The 24,718-nt window shown below is 42.4% G+C and overlaps 1 protein-coding gene across 1 annotated transcript in view; it reads right to left on the minus strand.

Annotated features, from left to right (window-relative positions):
* Window positions 1-23,394, minus strand: part of LOC109890799 (protein phosphatase 1, regulatory subunit 16B) — a 118,814-nt gene extending 95,420 nt beyond the window's left edge. The window contains exon 1 of the mRNA XM_020482836.2: window positions 23,261-23,394. The gene's annotated coding sequence lies outside the window, so the exon portion shown is untranslated. The remainder of the gene's footprint in view (window positions 1-23,260) is intronic.
* Between the last annotated feature and the right edge of the window lie 1,324 nt (window positions 23,395-24,718).

Consider the following 24,718-nt stretch of genomic DNA (forward strand, 5'->3'; position numbering starts at 1 on the left):
TGCAGGACTTCGTGAACTGCCTGTTAAGGAGAAAATCTGTAGTTTCTTAGAAGAAAACAGAGACAGTAGATCTTGCTGCAGATTATGTACTGGCCTGTCATAATATAAGAGAGACAATAGATCCCCCACCATGTCATACACATGAGCCCATGTACATTTAATTTCTCCACTGCAAAAAATAATTTGTTGTTAGGACTTAGCAAGACGTCGTCCCATGGATGTCCTCGGGAATATCACCGGGACATCCTGGGAACGAGACAAATGTCCCCCAAAGAACGTTCCCTTTGGACCATTACACAACGCTCTTAGAACGTCAGTGGGATAACTTCACACCGGAACCCTTAAGGGACCTAATGGGAACGTCGCCAAATGTCCTCAGGACGTCCCGTTTGCCAAACCATGACGGTTTGTTTTATTTTTTTGTGTATTATTATCCATGTATAATTTTTTTATTGATATATACAGTACTATTGCTGCTCAAACATATTGTTCATTTATGTAATACTTCCCATACATTGCTCTTTCAACAGTGGCCCACCCATTCATGCCAATAAGCATTTATTGAATTAAACTGAATTGAGAGAGTGAAAGAGAAAGGGAGAAAGTGAGAGATGCAAGAGACTGTGGACATGACATCTTTGAAAACACACAATGGCCCTCAGTCAATGGCGGTCGGTGCGGTTTAAGGGAATACTTTTTTTTTTACATGAGAAAGGCCTTATTTCTATTACAGCATATTGATGACTGGCATTCATATTCCATTGACCCAGCTCAATGTAGGCTACTACATGATAAACATTTTCCCTATACCCATTATGTTGCTATAAACTAGCCTACAAAAATAAACGTTTACAACATAGGTACACAGGTCGAGATATTTTTTGTAATCAAAGTGACAGACAATGACACCTTCAATACTTCCTTGCACACTATTGCCCATCTCTACCTTTCATTTATTTTTATTTCACCTTTATTTAACCAGGTAGGCTAGTTGAGAACAAGTTCTCATTTACAACTGCGACCTGGCCAATACCTACCTGATCTAGGGTGTAATCATTAGTCCAACAGTTTCAACAAGAGTTTCTGTTGGACAAATGAATGTATGTTTATTCCGTTTCGTTCCATTTGATTCCGTTTAAGAAATGTTTTGAATACACCCCTGATCACCCGCACACAAGGTGCACTTTTAAAATTGCAGCCATATACAAAGAGCATGATCACTTTGCTCATTGCATGATTACTTCTCATATCTATGTGCTCTCCTCCTCTCACCTTTTCCCTTTGCTTCTGGACTTCATTGCACAACACAACAGCTGTCTGTGACCAAGCAACAAAAAAAAACTTCCCAAGCCAAACCTTCATACCATAACCGCTACACACAACCTACATTGTTGTCGCCATATTGGCTAATGTCTTAGTCAACATAGCTACTAGAACTATCACGTTAGTAAACCCACTACAATCATGCAGTACAGTGTACAGCAATCGGTTTAGCAATTACACCGGTGGGGCCCGGTGTAATTTATAAAACTAGAAACTTACCTCAACTTGGAAGAGCTCCAGTGTTGGATTGCCATAGCCAGCTAGCTAACATAGCATCCCTTACCATTTGAGCCGAGTGTTTGAGTAGCTAGCTGCATTCCCTGGCTAAGTGAAGAAAAAAAATCTAAAATCTAGCCAGCTCTCTCCCACTTCTCCTTCCTTTTTGGGGAAACTAATTTGTTCAAAACTGTTCAACTATTGTCTCTGAGTGATCTACTCACCCCATTTTATGCACTGCAGTACTGGATAGCTGTAGCTTATGCTTTCAGTACTAGATTAATCCGCTGATCCTTTTATTGGGTGGACAATAGGTCAGTTCATGTTGTAAGGGCTCTGATAGGTTGGAGGGCATACGTCTATGGAAGGAGACTAGAACCACCATGGTGCTACCACAGAGAGTGCTTTCAAGGCTATTGCAAAACTGTGTTTTAATTAACTATTTGGTGATGTGAATATATTTAGTACTGTTAGTCTTAAGATTAAACTGTTTCACTATATTTTTATGAAATTCACTAAGGAGGATTGGCCTCCCCTTCCTCAATGTCTGTGTTAATGCAGCTGAGAGGGGTAGAACTCCCCTTAGCCCACCCAGCCGAGGTTGTATGTTCCAGGCCACTGCCCAGGTCTGCCTAGCTATTTCTCCAGGTCCCACTGATTCATGTAAATCACCACCTAACACCAGTCAGACAAACTGATATTCTCGCTCTCTCTCTGACTGGTGTAATACCCTGTTAAAACCATGTATTAGAAGCATTACATTTTACTAAGGAGTATATTAAATTGTATTGCATCAAACAAGTTGAGCCATCACATGAACTGGGTTTGCTGTTGCACGGGAGTTTAGGGTTCGAACGGGTGATTCTGCACATGAGAGAAGAGGGCGACAGACACTTGTTTGTTGAGCTTAAAAATGTTCACATCTTTAAAGATTACAAATTGCATTTAGCAAAAAAAAGACTGGCATTTAACAGGGGCTACAGTACAGTACCTAATGATGCCTCTCTACCAGACAAACTCAATGCCTTTTATGTACACTTCGATAAAAACAACACAGAGCCATGAGTGAGGGCCCCCGCTCATCCGGAAGATTGGGTGATCTCTCTCCCCGAGGCTGAGGTTTTTAAGCGGGTCAATACTCTTCAGGCAGCAGTGTCAGATGGTATTCCACAGCGGGCCAGTTTGCAGGCCTTTTCACTGACATTTTCAACCTCTCCTTGTCCAAGTCTCTAATCACCATGTTTCAAACTGACTTCCAAAAGTCCTATCCCCAAAAACAGCATACAGGGAGGAAGTCAGAGACCTGACAGTATGGTTCCAGGACAACAACAACAGCCTCTCCCTCAACATTAACAAGACCAAGGAGCTGATTGTGGACTTCAGGAAACAAGGGCGGGTGCACACTCACAACCATGGGTCAAGAGTTAAGTTCCTCGGTGTCTACATCACTGAGCACTTATGATCCTCTCACACCAGCACAGTTGTGAAGAAGGCACAGTAGTGCCTCTTCTCCATCAGGAGGCGGAAGTGTTCTTCATTTATTTTTTAAACTTATTTTTGTCAATATTTACACTGTTTTTAATTAAAATTGCATTGTTGGTTAAAGGCTTGTAAGTAAGCATTCCACTGTAAAAACCTGCTGTATTTGGTGCATCTGACAAGTCAAATGTGATTATTAGGCATGGCCTCTAACTTTCACAGCGGCTCCATCCTTTACTGGTTGTACCACCTACAGAGGGAGGTGCGGACGGCCCAGCGCATCACTGGGGGCAAGCTCCCTGCCTTCCAGGACGTACATGCCAGGCGGTGTCTGATCATTTTTGACTTCAGCCAGAGTCATGGTTTATTCTCCATGCTCCCGTCTGGCAGACGGATTTCTTTTAAGCGTCCGGATTAGTGTCCCACTCCTTGAAAGCCGCAGCTCTAGCCTTTAGCTGAGTGCGGATGTTGCCTGTAGTCCATGGCTTCTGGTTGGGATATGTACAGTTGAAGTTGGAAGTTTACATACACTTAGGTTGGAGTCAGTAAAACTTGTTTTTCAACCACTCCACAAACATCTTGTTCACAAACTATAGTTTTGGCAAATCGGTTAGGACATCTTTGTGCATGACACAAATCATTTTTCCAACAGTTGTTTACAGACAGATTATGTCACTTACAAATCACTGTATCACAATTCCAGTAGGTCAGAAGTTGACTGTGCCTTTAAACAGCTTGGAAAATTCCCGAAAATGATGTCATGGCTTTAGAAACTTCTGATAGCCTAATAGACATAATTTGAGTCGTTTGGAGGTGTAACTGTGGATGTATTTCAAGGCCTACCTTCAAACTCAGTGCTTCTTTGCTTGACATCAGGGGAAAATAAAAATTAAAAAAAATCAGCCAAGACCTCAGAAAAGAAATTGTAGACCTCCACAAGTCTGGTTCATCCTTGGGAGCAATTTCTAAACGCCTGAAGGTACCACGTTCATCTGTACAAACAATAGTACGCAAGTACGAACACCATGGGACCATGCAGCCATCATACCACTCAGGAAGGAGATGCATTCCATCTCCTAGAGATGAACGTACTTTGGGAGCGAATCAATCCCAGAACAACAGCAAAGGACCTTGTGAAGATGCTGAAGGAAACAGGTACAAAAGTATCTATATCCACAGTAAAACGAGTCCTATATCGACATTCGGTCAGCAAGGAAGAAGCCACTGCTACAAAACCTCCATAAAAAAGCCAGACTACTGGCTATGTGTAACTGCACATGGGGACGAAGATCGTACTTTTTGGATAAATGCCCTCTGGTCTGTTTGGCCATAATGACCATTGTTATGTTTGGAGGAAAAAGGGGGAGGCTTGCAAGCCAAAGAACACCAAACCAACAGTGAAGCATGGGGGTGGCAGCATCATGTTGTTGGGGTGCTTTGCTGCAGGAGGGACTGGTGCAATTCACAAAATAGATGGCATCATGAGACAGGAAAATGATGTGGATATATTGAAGCAACGTCAAGATATCAGTCAGGAAGTTAAAGCTTGGTCGCAAATGGGTCTTCCAAATGGACAATGACCCCAAGCATACTTCCAAAGTTGTGGCAAAATGGCTTAAGGACCTCAAAGTCAAGGTATTGGAGTGGCCATCACGAAGCCCTGACCTCAATCCCATAGAAAACTTGTGGGCAAAACTGAAAAAGCGTGTGCGAGCAAAGCGGCCTACAAACCTGACTCAGTTACACCAGCTCTGTCAGGAGGAATGGGCCAAAATTCACCCATCTTATTGTGGGAAGCTTGGGGAAGGCTACCTGAAATGTTTGACCAAAGTTAAACAATTTAAAAGGCAAAGCTGCCAAATACTGAGTGTATGCAAACGTCTGACCAACTGGGAATGTGATGAAGGAAATAAAAGCTGAAATAAATCAGTTATTATTCTGACACTTCGCATTCATAAAATAAAGTGGTGATACTTTATTGGTGGTGATAAAGTGAATTTTTATCAGGATTAAATGTCAGGAATTGTGAAAAACTGAGTTTAAATGTATTTGGCTAAACTCCCGACTTCAACTGTGTGTATGTATACAAAAAAAAATACAAAAATAAACATTTTTGCTTTGTCATGGGGTATTGCGTGTAGATTGATGAGGGGGGAAAACAATTTAATCCATTTTAAAATAAGGCTATAACAAAACAGAATGTGGAAAAAGTCAAGGGGTCTGAATACTTTCCAAATGCACTGTACCTGCTGTCAACTTGTGCAATACTTTAGGAGACAAAAAAAAAGACTGCGTTCTTCATTTCACTTGTCACATAATTTTTCATTATGAAGCTTACCGGTAGTCCCCAGTCACGTGGTGTTTGTTTAAAACACACAACAATGAGACCAGAGCCTTGTGAATCACTCACTGTTGTGTAGCATGTTACAGTATGGCATTCACAACTACGCACACATCCAACCACCACTTGCTGCCATACTGTTAACCCATTATTATTAATAATCCAGATCACTTTCTCCTAATCCCCACCTATATCTACCTCAGATACTCCAGTATCCCTGCATATTGTACATTTGGTATTGGCACTGACTCTGTATACAGCTTCCCATCTTATTTCTCGTGTTTCATACCATTTTGATATTGTTACTGCACTGTTGGGTAGAGCATGCAAGTTAAGCATTTCACTGTACTTGTGCATGTGGCATTAACACTTGAAGTTAACCCTACTTTCCTGTTACAAAACTAGTTAAGCATCCATCTATCGAATTTACCCGAATTCACCTGCTATGTGGAAAATTAACCATCGTTGATTCAACAAGAACTAGCCTTCGTCAGATCGGGAGCTACCTTGTTCTGGGATGACCTGAAGACTTCTTCCATTGCATGCAGGAACATTTTTTGCCCTGCATTATAAATACGCATCAGATTTGGAATTATTGTTCCAGGGACTTCAGTACCGTGAGTAACATTGAGATTTCCATTCATTTTTCCTGAATCATACAAGTTAATTTACTGAGATGTCTTTTTTACCATTGTTCTCATGCTGATATAAATGAGTCTGGTGAGAGGGTCTGAGTCTGGTAAGGTCTCTAGGTGTCAAGCAGAAGAGAAAGGGGAGGCCCATTCTACTCAGTGAATTTTTGAAAATATAAATAGTGAAACATTAAAGTTATAATTTTTAGATAAAACCACACTAAATATATTGTCCCCAAAAATGGATTAAAAAAGACTGTTTGCAATGAAGGTCTACAGTAGCCTCAACAGCACTCTGGGGTAGAACCATGGTGTAGCCGGAGGACACCTATTTTCTGTCCACCTCTGGGTACATTGACATCAATATAAAACCTAGGAGGAGCAAGGTTCTCACCCCCTTCCGTAGACTTACACAGTAAGTATGGTAACTTCCGGAGGACATCTGAGACAATCTGAGGTTTGTAGTTTTTCTAAGTTTGGCCTACCGAATCCACAGTGTCTATGGGGTGAAGTTGCACTTCCTAAGGCTTCCACTAGATGTCAACCGTCGCTAGAAACTTGTTTCCGGCTCTGCCATAAAGGACGGGGGAATGGAAGCTGAATGAGTCATGGGTCTGGCAGAGTGTCTCAGACTCGTGACGCACGCTCCCGACAGAGTTAGCTCTCGTTCCAGTGCTTTTCTTCAGACAATGGAATTATCTGGTTGGAACCTTAATGATTTATGTTAAAAACATCATAAAGATTGATTCCTTACATCGTTTGACTTGTTTCTACGACCTGTAACGGAACTTAGAGTTTTTGTCTGGACGTAGTGGTCGCGCCTCATGAAGATGGTTTACTGGGCTGAACACGCTAACAACAAGTGGCTATTTGGACATAAATGATGGACTTCATGGAACAAATCAGTCATTTATTGTCGAACTGGGATTCCTGGGAGTGCCTTCTGATGAAGATCAAAAGGTAAGTGAATTATTATAATGTTATTTCTAACTTCTGTTGACTCCAACATGGCAGATATTTCTTTGGCTGGGTTGGGCTCTGAGCGCCGTTCTCAGATTATGCTTTTTCCGTAAAGTTTTTTAAAAATCTGACACAGCGGTTGCATTAAGGAGAAGTGTCTTTAATTATGTGAATAACACTAGTATATTTTATCAATGTTTATTATGAGTATTTCTGCAAAATCACTGGATGTTTTGGAATCAAAACATTACTACACGTAACACGCCAATGTGAATTGAGATTTTTGATATAAATATGCACAAGGAAAAGCTGTGTACATTTGCAAATACTGTGCCAAAATCATATGTGAAGAATGCAACAAAGGTGCAGAATCATCTGGCCAGCTCACACAAAAAGCAAAAAGACACACCGGTCTCTACATAGCAGATGAGCTGAAGGCAGTCATCAATGAGCTTGGACCACAGAAGGTATTTGCACTAATGACAGACAACGCTGCAAACATGAAGGCTGCTTGGTCTAAAGTGGAGTCTTACCCTCACATCACACCCATTGGCTGTGCTGCTCATGCATTGAATCTGCTCCTCAAGGATATCATGGCACTGAAAACAAAGGATACACTCTACAGGAGAGCCAATGAAATGGTTAGGCATGTGAAGGGTCATCAAGTTATAGCAGCAATATACCTCACCAAGCAAAGTGAGAAGAATAAGAGCACCACATTGAAGCTGCCCAGCAACACCCATTGGGGTGGTGTTGTCATCATGTTTGACAGTCTCCTGGAGGGGAAGGAGTCTCTCCAAGAAATGTCCACATCACAGCCGATATGGACAGACCCATCAAAAGGATCCTCTTGGATGACGTGTTTAGGGAGAGAGTGGTAAACTGCCTGAAACCTATAGCAGTAGACATTGCACGGACTGTGACAATGCCATCCTGTATGATGTTCAGACTCTGCTTGCAGATGTAAAACAAGAAACTGTTGGAATCATGGAAATAGGATGATTATTCTAATTCTATTGTTAGAATATAATAGTGGGCACTTTGAATACAGTATTGTTTGACATGACAACGAATAAAAATGCCAGGGAGGAGTTATTTTGACAAGGTAGGAACCAAAGTGTTGATAAGTGCTTCCTCGGGGATCCTATAATCTTTGGCTACATTGAATGTTCTCTCTTAGCTTCTTCATGGAGCTAACATGTTCATTCTTTGCATATTCCTCTGATTTAGAAGATTTCGTTGCATAAACATGCTGATTTAGGTCTACATCGTCACTGGTATTATCAGGCTATATAGCTCATTAAGTTTGTTCTGACTCAGTAGATTTATTAGCTAGCTAGCCAGCCAACTAACTAGCGATTAGCATTAATGGCTAACAAAGATTTAGGCCCAACTTGCAAAGAAAAGACAAACTAGCTGTTTGCAGATGTAAGAAGCAAACCAACAGTGTAATTATAAAACGCTAGTGAATTTATATTAAGAAGCAAATTGAAAACAGCATCGTTGTCATCAACATTGTTGCATGTGCTGCAATGACCATGCAGACTGAATGCAAGCGTCTCATGGTTGAGGAACAACAAATGCGCTCCTTGAGTGACAGGGGTGGGGCTAAGTCTGTATGGAAAGTAGTATGGAGAGAGATGACTCAAGTAGCGAAGTACACTATAAAAATGTACGATACACACAGCGTAACACTTTTAACAAACCAAACATTCAAATACCGTTAGAGGTATACCACCCAGCCCTAGTAAATGCCCTTATCTCCTCTCTCCTCTTACTTGTACCACTCCTCCTCAAATGCCTGTCTTCCTTACTTCATCCCTCCCTCCATCCATTCTTTACCTTTCTCGAGTTTGTCCACCCCTCCATTACTCCCTACTCCATCCCCAAGGACTTAGAAGGATGTTTTATTCAGTCTGGATTACTTGTCCTACTTGGCGCTGCGGGGGGGGGGGCGAGATAATATATAATGAGAAAGCTTTCCTTGGTTGATTTAAAGCACTCAGGTCAACCTGATTCTGGGTCATTGTCTCCCCAGACGTTGTACCAAATCAGGCCGGTTACACAAAAGACTGTCTTGGCTGCTGAAATACTGGTACCCAGCCAGCACACAAACTTCAGCCTTCAACACACAAGGGAATCTCCACTTCAAATAATGTTTCTCAACCAATTTGCCAGTAACCGACAATATATGGTTCTCCTCATTGATTCTCCTAGCACTGTAGAGCTGACTTAATCAATGTTAGCTAACTATCCGAGGGACCAATCAGCAACATCCTGTTGAGAAACAATGAAAAATAGACCAGGAATCTCAGTACCTCGCACAGACAGGAATAAATAACTCCGGTAAGCAGAAGGGCAGAGGGGTGCATTTCATAATTAACCACTCATGTGTAATTCTAGGAACATACAGGAATTCAAGTAATTTTGCTCACCCGACCTAGAATACTTCACAATGAAATATCTCCCAAGAGAATTCTCCTCCATCATCGTCATGGCCGTTTACATCCAACCTCAAGCCGAAACCTAGATGGATCTCAAAGAACTTAACTGGACTTTATGCAAACTGAAAACCACATATCCTGAGGCTGCATTTATTGTAGCTATGGAGTTTAACAAAGCAAATCTGAGGACTTGGCTGCCGAAGTTCTATCAACATATTGACTGTCCTACTCACGCTACTAAGACTCTCGACCATTGCTATACAAACTTCCAGAATGCTTACAAGGCAAATCTGACCACGACTCCATCTTGCTCCTCCTGTCCTATAGGCAGAAACTCAAACAGGAAGTTCCCGTGCTTTGTACTATTCAATGCTGGTCTGACAAATCGGAATCCACGCTTCAGGGTTTTTTTGATCACGTGGAATGGGATATGTTCTGGGTAGCTTGCAAATATAATCTAGACGCATACACGGATACGATGACAGACCCCCATGAAATTGACAAAAATTGGCATTGGGCGAACCATATACACGATCGCAAATACCACCCAAATGGACGACAGTTCATCAAAACCATATTTCAACCGGAACATTACAAGTGTAATAAACCAAAACATTCCATAGAGGAGAGCACACTCCACCATAGTCAGGTATAATTGACAAAAATAAATAAATGTCACCCCTGGGACCTATGTAGTAAACTGTATGGACATACATTTTTCTTATTTGATTGAGTTTGTCCATTAGGCCTGTTTTGTCGATTTGCCATATATGATCATATAAAGTCGGCTTCCGAACCCGAAAGTCAGTGAACCATGTCCAAATGGCATAAATATATATACACAAACACACACCAAATGATATATATCACTATGTTAAGCCCTGAATCAACCTAGAAGGTCTATTTGTCTTGTTTGATCATAGGAAGTAAGAATTTCTTGTTGATGTTGATTCAGCATGTCCATTTCATAATGGGAAGTCCTTGTGGATAGACATTGGCAATGGACACTCAACTTGCAGAAATTCATATTCACACTGACAATAGAGCATATGTGTAATGGACACTGTCCAGTCGCTCATTGGTGTTGATTTCAGCCTGTCCAGTTGGTGATGTTAAATCCCTCATTAAATACATTGGAAATGTACACTGTCCACTTGCAATATAAAATGTACAATGCCAATATATTATACTGCCATCAAGTCAGCCATCAGTCAATAAGATATCATACTGACACCAAACTCACTTTGTCCAAATGTTTCAGAAGCCAACTCACATATTTCAGAGCAGCCCACAATTCATAGCGCCTCCTGTTAAAACCATAAAAAACATAGTTACAGTCGCGCTGCGGGTCCAGTTCTGACATTATGTGTTGGCCTGGCTGAGGCGACCCTGAAACCCATAGGTCTTTCGGAGCCCAAGCAGCGACCATACCCTTTTGTGACTAGGGGGCAGTATTTTCATTTTTGGAAAAATAACGTTCCCGTAGTAAACGGGATATTTTGTCAGGACAAGATGCTAGAATATGCATATAATTGACAGCTTAGGATAGAAACACTAAAGTTTCCAAAACTGTAAAAATATTGCCTGAGTATAACAGAACTGATATTGCAGGCGAAAGCCTGAGAAAAACCCAATCCGGAAGTGCCTCATGTTTTGAAAGCGCTGCGTCCAATGCGTCCCTATTGAGCAGTGAATGGGCTATCAACCAGATTACTTTTTCTCCGTATTCCCCAAGGTGTCTACAGCACTTTGACATAGTTTTACGCATTTATGTTGAAGAATGCCTGTAAGCGGCTACATTGCGCAAGTGGTCACCTGATGGCTCCCAGAGTGATTCTCGCGTAAAATACAGAGGTAGCCATTATTCCAATCGGTCCTACTGAAAAACCAATTGTACCGGTGGATATATTATCGAATAGATATTCGAAAAACACCTTGAGGATTGATTATAAACAACATTTGCCATGTTTGTCGATATTATGGAGCTAATTTGGAATATTTTTCGCCGTTTTCGTGACTGCAATGCCCGGGCGATTTCTCAGCCAAAACGTGAAGAACAAACTGAGCTATTTCCGCCTGCAAAAATAATATTTTGGGAAAAAAGGAACATTGGATATCTAACTGGGAGTCTCGTGAGTGAAAACATCCGAAGCTCAAAGGTAAACGATTTCATTTGATTGCTTTTCTGATTTCCGTGACCAAGTTACCTGCTGCTAGCTGGACAAAATGCTATGCTAGGCTATCGATAAACTTACACAAATGCTTGTCTAGCTTTGGTTGTAAAGCATATTTTGAAAATCTGAGATGACAGGGTGATTAACAAAAGGCTAAGCTGTGTCTCAATATATTTCACTTGTGATTTTCATGAATAGGAATATTTTCTAGGAATATTTATGTCCGTTGCGTTATGCTAATTAGTGTCAGTCGATGCGGGATGGGGAGTCATTAGAGGTTAAATAGTGTTGAAATTGCACTTTTTCCGGTCGTTGCTATGGGGTCCTTGAAAGAGCTATCGAACAGAAAATTCAGGGTGCGTCTCTATGGGCCGAGGCGGTTTCAATGCACTTAGTCTTGTGATTCTGTTACTTTTCTAAATGTTGTCATTTTTGCGACATTCAAAATTAATTGAAGTTATTGCAAATGGACGAGGCTGTTTCTCGGCCTGAGAACCTTCTAGAGCCATAACTCACCGTGCACTACCGGCATAAGTCCTAAAACAGGTTAATAAAGTTTCAGAAATCTAGGTCGGATGGTTCTTTGATTGTTCGAACGCAGGTAACCATTGCAGTCTCTGTGTGTCTGTAAGCCCCACACTGTCACTCCACATTGACAGAGTGTGTGCGAGTACAGAAAAAAATCACAGAAATCACCTAGAGCTCCGAAACCCACCTTAACGGATTCACCTTAACACGCCGCAACTGGATATAACTTTTTAGAAGAAAAAAAACTTTTGTTTAACCATCAAACGGACGGACGTTGTACGATTTCTCATAAAATTACCATAGATAAATGTCTGGTTCTATTTTTCCTTACACCGATGGTTTATGTACTTTAAAGTGAAGTGATCAAATTAATGCTGTATTACCATTTTCACCCTTTAAATCCAGGAAAGTGAACATTAACTCAGAGCGTTGATGCCTCGACGCCATCTTGTTTCTGGGCTAAAAGGACATTTGGCCAAACCTGTGCTCACAAAGTCTTTAACATTTCTGAAAAACTGCCATGTCTATTTGGTGCTGTTTTGTCCATTTGCCATAAGCAGCCAGTCGGCATCTGGTGGAATTTTCCGGTACAGCAGAATTATAATTTTTATATAAAAAAAATGTATAACGTGGAAACCAAAATGTCCTAGAGCCTTTATTTGCTGACTTCCCGGAAGACCGGGTCCTGGGGGACGACCGGAGGCCATCGGCCTATTTTAATAACACTCGCGGATGCCTAGTAAGGGGCCATACATTTTCAATATGGAGATCCTCATCAATCATACCGGAAATGCCACCCTTAAGGTATGGAAGGGTATAGGAGATGTAGTACCCACTGACTATTAAAACCTACCATAACCAGAAACCATGGAAAGATGCTGGCATTTGCTCGAAACAAAGCACGAACCACCACTTTTTTTTCCATGGAAGGTGACTGGTAATAATATAAACAGTGTAGTTATTCACTCCGCAAGGCAATCAAACAAGCTCAAAGTCAGTATAGCGATTAAGTGGAGTCGCAATTCAACAGCTCAGACACGAGACGCATGTGGCAGGGACTACAGACAATCGCGGACTACAAAGGAAAAACTAGCCACGTCACCGAGACCAACGTCTTGCTTTCGGACAGGCTAAACAAATTCTTCGCACATTTTGAGGACACCACAGTGTCACCGACGTGGCCCACTGCTAAGGACTGTGGGCTCTCCATCTCCATGGCCGACGTGAGAAACATTTAAAACGCGCTAACCTTCGCAAGGCTGCTGGCCCAGACTGCATCCCTAGCCGCGTCCTCAGAGCATGTGCAGACCGCTGGCTGAAGTGTTTACATTCATATTCAATATCTCCCTATCCCAGTCTGCTGTCCCCACATATTTCAAGATGGCCACCATTGTTCCTGTATCCAAGAAGGCAAAGGTAACTGAACTTAATGACTATGTTCTGGTCAGGCTCCGGAGACGGTCACATCGCGCACCGCTCCCGAGCATACTACTCGCCAATGTCCAGTCTCTTGATAACAAGGTAGATGAAATCCGAACAAGGGTAGCATTCCAGAGAGACATAAGAGACTAACGTTCTTTGCTTCATGGAAACATGGCTCACTCGAGACACGCTATCGGAGTCGGTCCAACCAGCTGGTTTCTTCACGCCTATAGAAACAAGCATCTTTCTGGTAAGAAGAAGAGTGCCTTATGATTAACGAGACGTGGTGTGATCATAACAACATACAGGAACTCAGGTCTTTTCTGTTCACCTGACTTAGAATTCCTCACAATCAAATGCGGACCGCAATATCTACCAAGAGAATTCTCTTCGATTATAATCACAGCCGCATATATTCCACTGCAAGCAGACACATTGATAGAGTCAAATGAAGTTCTTTCAGGGCTATGTAAACTGGAAACCACATATCCCAAGGCTGCATTCATTGTAGCTGGGGATTTTAACAAGGCTAATCTGAAAACAAGAACCCCTAAATTCTGTCAGCATATCGATTGTGCAACCAGGGCTGGTAAATCCCTGGATCATTGTTATTCTAACTTCCGCGACGCATATAAGGCCCTCCCCCACCCTCCTTTCGGAAAAGCTGACCACGACTCCATTTTGTTGCTCCCTGCCTATAGACAGAAACTAAAACAGGAAGCTCCCGCGCTCAGGTCTGTTCAAAGCTGGTCCAACCAATCTGATTCCACGCTTCAAGATTTGATTCGATCACGTGGACTGGGATATGTTCCGCATTGCGTCAAACAACAACATTGATGAATATGCTGATTCGGTGAGCAAGTTTATTAGCAAGTGCATCGGTGATGTTGTACCCATAGAATTTATTAAAACTTTCCCCAACCAGAAACTGTGGATTGATGGCAGCATTCACACGAAACTGAAAGCGCGAACCACTGCTTTTAATCAGGGCAAGGTGACCGGAAACATGACCGAATACCAACAGTGTAGCTATTCCCTCCGCAAGGCAATCAAACAAGCTAAGCGTCAGTTTAGAGACAAATTAGAGTCGCAAATCAACGGCTCAGACACGAGAGGTATGTGGCAGGGTCTACAGTCAATCACGGATTACAAAAAGAAAACCAGCCCCGTCGCGGACCAGGATGTCTTGCTCCCAGACAGACTAAATAACTTCTTTGCTCACTTTGAGGACAATTACAGTGCCACTGACACAGCCCGCTACCAAAACCTGCAGACTCTCCTTCAATGCAGCAGACGTGAGTAAAACATTTAAACGTGTTAACCCTCGCAAGGCTGCAGTCCCAGACGGCATCCCCAGCCGCGTCCTCAGAGCATGCGCAGACCAGCTGGCTGGTGTGTGTACAGACATATTCAATCAATCCTTATCCCAGTCTGCTGTTCCCACATGCTTCAAGAGGGGCACCATTGTTCCTGTTCCCAAAAAGCTAAGGTAACTGAGCTAAACGACTACCACCCCGTAGCACTCACTTCTGTCAACCTGAAGTGCTTTGAGAGACTAGTCAAGGACCATATCACCTCCAACCTACCTGACACCCTAGACCCACTCCAATTTGCTTACCGCCCCAACAGGTCCACAGACAACGCAATCGCAACCACACTGCCCTAACCCATCTGTTTATCAGCTCAGCATTTAACACCATAGTACCCTCCAAACTCATCATCAAGCTCGAGACCCTAGGTCTCGACCCGCCCTGTGCAACTGGGTACTGGACTTCCTGACAGGCCGCCCCAGGTGGTGAGGGTAGGTAACAACATCTCCATCCTGCTGATTCTCAACAGTGGGGCCCCACAAGGGTGTGTTCTGAGCCCTCTCCTGTACTCCCTGTTCACCCACGACTGCTTGGCCATGCACGCCTCCAACTCAATCATCAAGTTTGCAGACGACACAACAGTAGTAGTCTTTATTATCAATCATGACGAGAGCCTACATGGAGGAGGCGAGGGCTCTGGGAGTGTGCTGCCTGGAAAACAACATCTCACGCAACGTCAGCAAAACAAAAGTGATGATCGTGGACTTCAGGGAACAGCAGAGGGTGGACCCCCCCCCCCCCAATCTACATCAACGGGACCGCAGTGGAGAAGGTGGAAAGCTTCAAGTTTCTTGGTGTACACATCACTGTCAAACTGAAAATGGACCACCCACAAAGACCGTGTGGTGAAAGGCGCAACAGAGCCTCTTCAACCTCAGGAGGCTAAAGAAATGTGGCTTGTCACATAAACCCTCACAATTTTTTACAGATGCACAATTGAAAGCATCCTGTCGGACTGTATCACCGTCTGTTAGGACAACTGCACCACCCGCAACCGCAAGGCTCTCAAGAGGATGGTGTGGTCTGAGTAACGAATTACCGGAGGCAAACTACGCGCACTCCAGGACAATTACAGCACCCAATGTCACAGGAAGGCCAAAAAGATCACAAAGGAAAATAACCACCCAAGCCACTGCCTGTTCACCCCGCTATCATCCAGAAGGCGAGGTCAGTACAGGTGCATCAAAGCTGGGACCAAGAGACAGCTTCTATCTTAAGGCCTTTGGGATGAATCGGAACACCGACTGAGAGCCAGGCATAATCGCCCAACACTGACGGTCAGTGCCCGACCGTACTAATGCTTGTGGCTGAAAGGAAGCAAGTCCCCCAGCAATATTCCAACATCTAGTGGAATGACTTCCCAGAAGAGTGGACAGAAGCAAAAAGGGGACCAACTCCATATTAATACCCATGATTTTGGAATGAGCTGATCGATGAGCAAGTGTCCACATACTTTTGGTAATGTAGGCCTACTGATTTGATTAAAGTGTCAACAATGGAGTAGTCAACTGTTGCTTTCTGTGTTTCAATGCCCCTGTTTAACACCCACTTTATTCTTCAAATCATACCTGTAGGTCTATTCATGGACACCTGACTTTGTATAAAAGCGGAGGTGCAGTCTGGCGGGGTTCCTACCCCTGAAAACTATTTTTTTGCCACAAACTAAATTGAAAAGGGTAGGCTACATTTTAAAAAATTGAGAGAGAGCCGTGCGTCCTTCGAAACACGAACCAGCCAAGCCGCACTGCTTCTTGACACAATGCCTGCTTAACCCGGAAGGAAGCCAGCCGCACCAATGTGTTGGAGATCTGACCCACAGCCCTGGTACCACCAGGCACTGAGTCATGCTGTCCATTTACATCGAAATGGGGCCAAAAGCAGAGCAGAGTGATGTGGAGCCCAGAGTACCAGACAAGAGATAAAATTCTATCTATTTTACAAAGGATACCATTTTCAAGATAAGTGGCATAATAATAACCTCTTAGAAAGCCATCCCAGAGGTTAAGGAAGTAGGTTGATTTGCTCTGGCAGGAGAGCTAGCGTTCTCCAAATATGACCTCGAGTTAGCTCTACCCCCGCCGCCGCTCCACTCTTCTGCGCCGCCGCCGCCGCTCCACTCTCTGCGCCGCCGCCGCCGCTCCACTCTTCTGCGCCGCCGCCGCCGCTCCACTCTTCTGCGCCGCCGCCGCTCCACTCTTCTGCGCCGCCGCCGCTCCACTCTTCTGCGCCGCCGCCGCTCCACTCTTCTGCGCCGCCGCCGCTCCACTCTTCTGCGCCGCCGCCGCTCCACTCTTCTGCGCCGCCGCCGCTAGTATAAGCCGCCGCCGCTCTGCTGTGCTCGGCTTGTCTGTGCTCGGCTTTTCACAACAATACTGTAGGAGGGATAAAATAAACCTCACAATGGCCCCACAGGTCACACGCCTTCCTGACATTTATGCACAGGCCGCAAACACTGAGCTTAACTTCCTGTGGACACTGAACCACAGCCATTGATTGGTGCAGCAGGAGTAGACTAGCATGCTTGGGGATACTGTAGGAAATGTGGTGTTACTGGTAGCCAGTTAGTGAGGTAGCCAATGAGAACCGTGTCAAAGGAGAAGTTTTCCCAAAATACAGAAACTCCCAAGTGATTCCATACATTGAAACCATTTCAGTGGAGTTTGCCCTCTTCCTCGCTCTCTCCCTGGAGTGCAGGACAGAGACAGCTGCAAAAACAGTCACGTGACTCCTGATGTTGCTGGATGCAAACCTTGCTCTGCTCCGTTGTCAGTGAATGCTTGATCCCCAAATCAGCGAACAGTGGACAAATGCATTGTTTTATTGAATGTGTACGGCCGAATTAGCTATTTTTGTCAAAAGTACTTTTTCACCTAAAACATAATTTTATATAATTATTTGAGGTAGGCGAATGCCATGGACTGGATCTGGCGCAGTGCCAAAATACAAAAAGGCACATTTGAGAAGAGAAAGTGAGAAAAGCAAGCGTGCAGAGATATGCAGCCTAGCCTGATCCTTGAAATTTGAGATGCTCTTATTGTGTTATTGCCATTGCACATGGAGACATGCACAGAGTGCGCAAAATATTAGGAATGAGTTCCAAATGTTGAGTTGCACTCCCACTTTTGCACTCAGAACAGCCTCAATTGGCTGGGGGATGGACTCTACAAGGTGCCAAAAGCATTCTACCTGGATGCTGGCCCATGTTGACTTCAATGCTTCCCACAATTGAGTCAAGTTGACTGGATGTCCTTTGGGTGGTGGACCATTCTTACACACAGGAAACTGTTGAGCATGAAAAGTCCAGCAACCTTGCAGGTCTTGACACACTCAAACCGCGTTTAAAGGCACTTAAATGTTTTGTCTTGCTCATTCACCCTCTGAATAGCGCACACAATCCACATCTCAATTGTCTCAAGGCTTAAAACTACTTATTTAAACCCGTCTCATCCCCTTCATCTACACTGATTGAATTGGATAATAAGGGATCATAGACTGACCAGGTGAAAACTATCATAAAAAGAGAAGGTGTTCCTAATGTTTTGTGCACTCAGTGTTCATATGAAGAGAGTAAAGCAGTATATGAACATTATTAAAAGGGACCAGTGTTCAATGACTATGTACATAGGGCAGCAGTCTAAGGTGCAGGGTAGAGTATCGGGTGGTATCCTGCAAGTGACTAAATTGCTTAGTTGTGACAATTGAACAGTCTGATGGCCTGGAGATAAAAATACAATTCTATTTAACTCGACAAGTCAGTTAAGAACAAATTCTTATTTACAATGACGGCCTACGAAAAGGCAAAAGGCCTCCTGCGGGGACGGGGGCTGGGATTAAAAATAAAAATAGGACAAAACAACGCTACATAAAGACAGAAGCTGTTTTCCAGTCTCTCGTCCCCAGCTTTGATTCAGGAAAACCAGTGTTTGAGTTGTGTGGTTGAAATATCAGCAGTCCCTTATCTCTGGTATAGCTCTTCATGCATCATTCAAGACTTAGGGCTCTACTCAAATCTGTAAAGCTGAAACGTTATAGATTCCGCAATAGAAATGTAAAGGTATTTTCAGATTGAGCCGACAAAATACTAAAGTGTGAAATGTTCCTTTAAAATTTGAATCATGCAGTACAGCTGAACTTCTGCAATACAGTAGGGTAGCCTAGTGGTTAGAGCATTGGACTAGTAACCGAAATCCCCGAGCTGACAGGTACAAAATCTGTCGTTCTGCCCCTGAACAGGCAGTTAACCCACTGATCCTAGGCTGTCATTGAAAATAAGAATTTGTTCTTAACTGACTAGCCTAGTAAAATAAAAAATAAAATACGGATTGAATAGGGCCGGTAGTTTAAATTGTGTAAAGCTCAATGGATATATAATGCACAATGTCTCAGGAAAGACTGTCTGGGTTGCCAATATTCAGTAAAGAAAACAGTCGGGACCACAACCTGGATCTACAGGCCGTGGTGAAAACATTTGCACACAAAAATACAAGGTGACGCAGTTGCATACTGTAGGCCTCTGCATTGAATCTTTTTTTTAAATTTACCTTGATTGAAGCCCATTTCTGTAAACTATTATCCAGACAAAACCTGCTAAGTTCAACAATAAAGTGGCTAAATGTATCCTTAAGCTGACTACTTTTTCCTCATTGTTAGGCTATTTGAGGTGTCATTTTTTTATAGAAAAGGTATAAATACCAGCTAAATACTGTATGATGAAGAATTCCATAGTAAGCTAGTGTTGAGGGTGGACTGATTTATTTGGCATTGACAGACTGGTTTTACACACAACAACTTTCTATACAGGCTGGTAGAGAATGAGGATTACATGTCATGCAGTTTCAGATAGGCTATAAAGGACAGTTGTGTGTGTATATCTATGTACACACACACACACACACACACACACACACACACCACACACACATGTATGTATTTTTTTTTAATATACGGGTTGCTGATTAGTATGCTGTTTTATCAAAAATGAATTTTAAAATCTGCAACGTTTGAATTCACAACTTTAGTTACTGAAAAAGTAAATCCATTATTCCAGAGAAACTGTTAAAACAGTTGGCTGTTTTTTGTAAGAAAAACTATAACGCAACTGTACCATCTTCAGTACCCCCCCAGTAAAACAAGAATCTCTGTTATCAAACTCCATATAAGGGAATATTGTGATGTTTCTACATAGCAAGGTTTCCCCCATGAGGGTGCACATGTGCAGCTGTTACCCATCTCTGCTGCTGTGGCAGTCAGCTACATTAAAACATATATATATTTATTTTTATTTTTTTATTTTTTTGGTGAAAAAGTACACATTTCCTGACAAAACATTTCTTGATACTTGACAAAAATAACTTATTTGCCTGTATGCTTTCAATAAAACAATACATTTGTCCACAGTTCGCAAATTTGTGAATCATGCATTCACTAACCCACGGAGCAGTGACGCGTGATTTGTCCTATATTTATATATTTTTAATCCCAGCCCCCGTCCCCGCAGGAGGCCTTTTGGTAGGCTGTCATTGTAAATAATAATTTGTTCTTAACTGACTTGCCTAGGGAAATAAAGGTCAAATACAACTTTTTTTTTTTAAGAACGAGGCCTGCATCCAGAAAAGTCACAAGTTACGTGACCCGTTTTTGCAGCCATCTCAGTTCTGCACCCCAGGAAGAGAGAGACAACTCAACTGGACTAGTAAACTTCTCCTTTAACCAGAGGTAGAGCAGGTGAGGTAGAACTCGTGTAGGGCTATAGGACAACATTCCTCGCGACAAAGTGTCTGCAGGAGATGCCCTTGTAGCCAGTTAGGTAGAACACCGCTAGTAATTGGTGCAAGGCAAGGCTAGTATGCTTGGGGACAGTACAGGAAATGCTGTGTTTTTTAGCCATTGAGGCAGAATGACCGTCACACTACTGTCTGTAATGCAGCACTAGATGGCTCAATGCGGGAAGGCCAAACATGCCGCCAAAACACACAGACATTCACTGTTGCACACATTATCAGTCATTACTATCTCACTGTACCTGTACTAGTAGAAATAGATGGCAATACTATACTCCTGCTTTGGGTATGCACTGCCGTGTGCACTCTGAGGAACTAGTAACTGGATATATAATATATTCTGTCTCTGTAGTTAGTTTTGTACCCCAACTTCTGCATTATTCCAACACCATGATTTAGAGATTTCTCTTCTCATTAAACATTGAAACCTTTGATGCCCGGGAGGTTCAGCTTGTAGACTAGTGGAAGATCAAATCCATGATGATTGCTATCAAAGCAGTTCCACTTCAACATGATATCCAGCCTGCTTATTTTTCAGTAGCAGAAAGCCTATTTCCTTGCTGCTATGTTCAACACACACACACACACACACACATCCTCTCTCTCACACACCAGCCCGCTGACCAAACCCAGTGCTTTTATCTTCTGGATTTCTATTCAGATTGCAACATGTTGGTTGATAACGACCTGGGCTTTGTCAAATGTCCTCTCCGCTCTAAGCCATGCCTAGGCCTGTTCACTTACCATGCAGTGATTATGCTCTATCAGTTATCTGATTACAACAAGCATGTTGGAATGCTTCCTGAGGTGTGGGGGGGAGGGGGGGGGGGGCAATTGTTCCTGTGTGATTATGGCTCTGCCAGCATTTTAGTGTGAGCACTGTGTTTGTGTGGGCAGTGGGCACAGTGTATTATGTCTGAAAGGCCCATCCTGAAAGGTAGCTGATAGACAGTGCAGATGAGGAGAGAAACAGCAATAGAAACCTCTCAAGACGTCCCCACACATCAAACATTTAAGGGCTACACTACCCAAAGCGCCAGAGAAAAGTGCCAGAGAGCGGAACATATTACCAAAGGCACATTTAGCAACAACAACAAATAGGACATGGCCAATACTTTACCAGGCTTATGCTGTTATCTTGAGCGAATCACACCCTAAATAATGTTTGATTCGGAAGAATTACCACAAGCAAAATGCGTACAGTGTAAGCAAAACCAACCAAGTTCCAGGCAACAATTTACATTACCAGTAATGCTGTAATTAATCTAGTCTAGTAGGCTACCAATATTGCATAGTGGGCTAATTAGCAGTGGCATAAAGTACTTACAAATACTTGAAAGTACTACTTAAGTCGTTTTTGGGGGGTTTATATTTTTTTGGCCAACTTTTACTTTACTACATTCCTAAAGAAAATAATGTATGTTTTACTCAATACATTTTCCCTGGAACCCAAATATAATTTTTTTATATATTTTTAAAAAACATTTTGAATGCTTAGCAGGACAGGAGAATGGTCCAATTCACACACATCAAGAGAACATCCCTGGTCATCCCTACTGCCTCTTATCAGGCAGACTCCCTAAACACAAATGCTTTGTAAAAAATGTCTGCGTGTTGGAGTGTGCCCCTGGCAATCCGTAAATTAAAACAAGAAAATGGTGCCATCTGGTTTGCTTAATATAAGGAATTTGAAATTATTCACACTTTTACTTTTCATACTTAAGTATATTTTAGCAATTAAATTTACTTTTGATATTTAAGTATATTTAAATAAATACTTTTAGACTTTTACTCAAGTAGTATTTTACTGGGTGACCTAGTCACTCTCTATTAAGGTATCTTTACTTTTACTCAAGTATGTCAATTGGGTACTTTTTCAACCACTGCTAATTAGGCTACTCTGTAATTGCATTCTAATAGTTTTTTTGGGGCATTAGCCGACACAAGTGGAATAAAGCAGTCTATTGGGACAACACTATTCTTCATTGACCAATATAAAGCCTGTTATACTGCCAGACCACATAGTAGTCTAAATACAAACAGACAGTAGCCTAACCTCTCTCTTGTGAGCTACTTTAAAGAATGAATACAGGAACCTATCTGAACATTATCATAAAATGCCCATGGCAGTCTTTCCCCATCGAACGCGCGGTACTGTGACTTCTGGAACGAGTAGTAACACAATCTATCAAATTGAAATGGACAATCATCCTTCTTTTCGGTCCTTCCTCCCTACACCTTACGAACTGGTGTAGCGAACACTGTTGCCTCTTCAAAACCCAAGTGGCCAGCAAGCAACATACAAGTAGGATTGAAACATTGTTGAGATCTAGTGCAGAAATCAGTATGTGTTAATTTTCTAGAATCTGGGCAACATTTGTGGATCCAGCAACGGCAAAGAAGAATTGGTTACAGTAATGCACGGTAATGTAACGGTAAAGCTATAGACATGCCTTCTTGGCACCCTCCCAATGCCGCTATCCTCACTGCTCTGAAAATACCTCCTTTCTTTCCGCTGTTTCATTTGAATCAATCGAACAGAAGACCTCCACCGAAAACGGATCGCATTTGTAAAATAATGTTGTACTCACCGACTGTTACTTGGTTTTCATTAGTTCCAATTTCACTCACTGGGATAAGCCTGCAGCAGCGTTTAGCGTCTTGTGGCTAACTAGTAGCGACACAGAAGAAAAGCCACGGTGGCTGGGCAGGCAAGGAAGCTCTCGCAGCTCTGTCGCTAGTTGCCGCCCCCTGCAGATATGAGAACGCCCCTAGCGAGAAGTCACTTCTCGAGTTCGGGTAACATGCAGACAGACAACACACATGGAGTGCAGTGGTGGAGAAAAAAATTACCCAATTGTCATACTTGAGAAAAAGTGAAGATTCCTTCATGGAAAATGACTCAAGTGAAAGTGAGTCACCCAGTAAAATACAATTTGAGTAAAACGTCTAAAAGAATTTGGTTTTAAGTATACTTAAATATCAAAAGTTTGAAAAAAAATATAGAAATCATTTCAAAGTCCTTATATTAAGATAACCAGATGGCATTGTTTTCTCATTTTTATTTATTTACGGATAGCCAGGGGCGTGCTCCAACACTAAATTACAAACGAAGCATGTGTTTAGTGAGTCCACCAGATAAAAGGCAGTAGGGATGACCAGGGATGTTCTCTTTATAAGTGTGTGAATTAGACCATTTTATAGTCCTGCTAAGCATTCAAAATGAGTACTTTCGGTTGTATGGAGTAAAAAGTACGTACTTTTCTTTAGGAATGTAGTGAAGTAGAAGTTGTCAAAAAATATAATAAGGAAAGTACAAATAACCCAAAAATCAGCTTAAGTAGTACTTTACACCACTGATACATTAGAAACAATTCAAAGGTACTCTCAGGTAAGCAAATATAAAGCAATATCTCTGTACTGTAGCTCAACTTCTGTGACTTAAATTGAAACACATTAATACCACAGAAGATAATAATTCATTCTAAGCACCCTAACTTTACTGTCTAAAACCCAGAAGAGAAGAAAAAGGCAGTGAGTCGATATCTCAGAGCCCATGAAAATTAAATGAGATATGCATTCTCTCTCTCTCTGGCCCTATTCCCACTATTGGAGAGATGGAGAGTCTGAGGAGCGGAGTGGTAAAAGAGATTTAAACTTTTAAATCCACATGACATCCTTGCCTTACCTTTGCTTTGTGGCTGGCAACACGACATTCTAGTTGCGCAGCTCGAATGGAGCCCCACAGTGGACACCCTTAAAACCTAGCAGTCAAACACGGAAATGGTTCCAAACGTTTTTTCACCGTTCATTTTATCCATTGCGGGTTTTAGAAAGACTACAAATATGGGCTGTGTTTCATGTAGGAATACCCAGGCTTGATGTTTTGATAACGTGTCAATTTATTTTGGACAAGGTGACTTTTATCCCTATATTCCACTCTATTTACTCAGATTCAAAAATGCTAGGCATCAAAGTAGACATCATGCAAGACTACAAATCCCTGCAAGCTCCTGCACATCATCTACTAGCTACCTTGATCCAAAGCT

This window comes from Oncorhynchus kisutch, linkage group LG5 (assembly GCF_002021735.2).
Source record: "Oncorhynchus kisutch isolate 150728-3 linkage group LG5, Okis_V2, whole genome shotgun sequence".
In the NCBI taxonomy this organism is placed as follows: domain Eukaryota; kingdom Metazoa; phylum Chordata; class Actinopteri; order Salmoniformes; family Salmonidae; genus Oncorhynchus; species Oncorhynchus kisutch.